We start from the raw sequence: 2,500 nt of genomic DNA on the forward strand, positions 1-2,500 counted from the left end.
TGTTACTGACAACAGACCCTAGTGGTGTCTGGTCGTGGTTGTGGTGGTGTCTGGTCATGGTGGTGGTGGTGTCTGGTCATGGTGTTGGTGGTATCTGGTCATGGTTGTGGTGGTGTCTGGTCGTGGTTGTGGTGTCTGGTTGTGGTGGTGGTGGTGTCTGGTCGTGGTGGTGGTGGTGTCTGGTCGTGGTGGTGGTGTTGACTGGTCGTGGTTGTGGTGGTGTCTGGTCGTGGTGGTGGTGGTGTCTGGTCGTGGTGGTGGTGGTGTCTGGTCGTGTCTGGTCATGGTGGTGGTGTTGACTGGTCGTGGTTGTGGTGGTGTCTGGTCGTGGTGGTGGTGGTGTCTGGTCGTGGTGGTGGTGGTGTCTGGTCATGGTGGTGGTGGTGTCTGGTCATGGTGGTGGTGGTGTCTGGTCATGGTGGTGGTGTCTGGTCATGGTGGTGGTGGTGTCTGGTCATGGTGGTGGTGGTGTCTGGTCATGGTGGTGGTGTCTGGTCATGGTGGTGGTGGTGTCTGGTCATGGTGGTGGTGGTGTCTGGTCATGGTGGTGGTGTCTGGTCATGGTGGTGGTGGTGTCTGGTCGTGGTGGTGTCTGGTCATGGTGGTGGTGGTGTCTGGTCATGGTGGTGGTGGTGTCTGGTCGTGGTGGTGGTGGTGTCTGGTCGTGGTGGTGGTGGTGTCTGGTCATGGTGGTGGTGGTGTCTGGTCATGGTGGTGATGGTGTCTGGTCATGGTGGTGGTGGTGTCTGGTCGTGGTGGTGGTGGTGTCTGGTCGTGTCTGGTCATGGTGGTGGTGTTGACTGGTCGTGGTTGTGGTGGTGTCTGGTCGTGGTGGTGGTGGTGGTGTCTGGTCATGGTGGTGGTGGTGTCTGGTCGTGGTGGTGTCTGGTCATGGTGGTGGTGGTGTCTGGTCATGGTGGTGGTGGTGTCTGGTCATGGTGGTGGTGTTGACTGGTCGTGGTTGTGGTGGTGTCTGGTCGTGGTGGTGGTGGTGTCTGGTCGTGGTGGTGGAGGTGTCTGGTCATGGTGGTGGTGGTGTCTGGTCATGGTGGTGGTGGTGTCTGGTCATGGTGGTGGTGTCTGGTCATGGTGGTGGTGGTGTCTGGTCATGGTGGTGGTGGTGTCTGGTCATGGTGGTGGTGTCTGGTCATGGTGGTGGTGGTGTCTGGTCATGGTGGTGGTGGTGTCTGGTCATGGTGGTGGTGTCTGGTCATGGTGGTGGTGGTGTCTGGTCGTGGTGGTGTCTGGTCATGGTGGTGGTGTCTGGTCATGGTGGTGGTGGTGTCTGGTCGTGGTGGTGGTGGTGTCTGGTCGTGGTGGTGGTGGTGTCTGGTCGTGGTGGTGGTGGTGTCTGGTCGTGGTTGTGGTGGTGGTGGTGTCTGGTCATGGTGTTGGTGGTGTCTGGTCATGGTTGTGGTGTCTGGTCGTGGTGATGGTGGTGTCTGGTCGTGGTGGTGGTGGTGTCTGGTCGTGGTGGTGGTGTCTGGTCGTGGTGGTGGTGGTGTCTGGTCGTGGTGGTGTCTGGTCATGGTGGTGGTGGTGTCTGGTCATGGTGGTGGTGTTGACTGGTCATGGTGGTGGTGGTGTCTGGTCATGGTGGTGGTGGTGTCTGGTCGTGGTGGTGGTGGTGGTGGTGTCTGGTCATGGTGGTGGTGGTGTCTGGTCATGGTGGTGGTGGTGTCTGGTCGTGGTGGTGGTGGTGTCTGGTCATGGTGGTGGTGGTGGTGTCTGGTCGTGGTGGTGTCTGGTCATGGTGGTGGTGGTGTCTGAATGTGGTGGTGGTGGTGTCTGGTCGTGGTGGTGTCTGGACGTGGTGGTGGTGGTTTCTGGATGTGGTGGTGGTGGTGTCTGGTCGTGGTGGTGGTGGTGTCTGGTCGTGGTGGTGGTGGTGTCTGGTCATGGTGGTGGTGGTGTCTGGTCGTGGTGGTGGTGTCTGGTCATGGTGGTGGTGGTGTCTGGTCGTGGTGGTGTCTGGTCATGGTGATGGTGGTGGTGTCTGAATGTGGTGGTGGTGGTGTCTGGTCGTGGTGGTGTCTGGACGTGGTGGTGGTGGTTTCTGTTTGTGGTGGTGGTGGTGTCTGGTCGTGGTGGTGTCTGGTCATGGTGGTGGTGGTGTCTGTTCGTGGTGGTGTCTGGTCATGGTGGTGGTGGTGTCTGGTCGTGGTGGTGGTGGTGTCTGGTCATGGTGGTGTCTGGACGTGGTGGTGGTGGTGTCTGGTCATGGTGGTGGTGGTGTCTGGTCATGGTGGTGGTGGTGTCTGGTCATGGTGGTGGTGGTGGTGTCTGAATGTGGTGGTGGTGGTGTCTGGTCGTGGTGGTGTCTGGACGTGGTGGTGGTGGTTTCTGGATGTGGTGGTGGTGGTGGTGTCTGGTCGTGGTGGTGTCTGGTCGTGGTTGTGGTGGTGTCTGGACGTGGTGGTGGTGGTTTCTGGATGTGGTGGTGGTGGTGTCTGGACGTGGTGGTGGTGGTGGTGGTGGTTTCTGGATGTGGTGGTGGTGG

Source organism: Oncorhynchus masou, unplaced genomic scaffold (assembly GCF_036934945.1).
Source record: "Oncorhynchus masou masou isolate Uvic2021 unplaced genomic scaffold, UVic_Omas_1.1 unplaced_scaffold_962, whole genome shotgun sequence".
Taxonomy (NCBI): domain Eukaryota; kingdom Metazoa; phylum Chordata; class Actinopteri; order Salmoniformes; family Salmonidae; genus Oncorhynchus; species Oncorhynchus masou.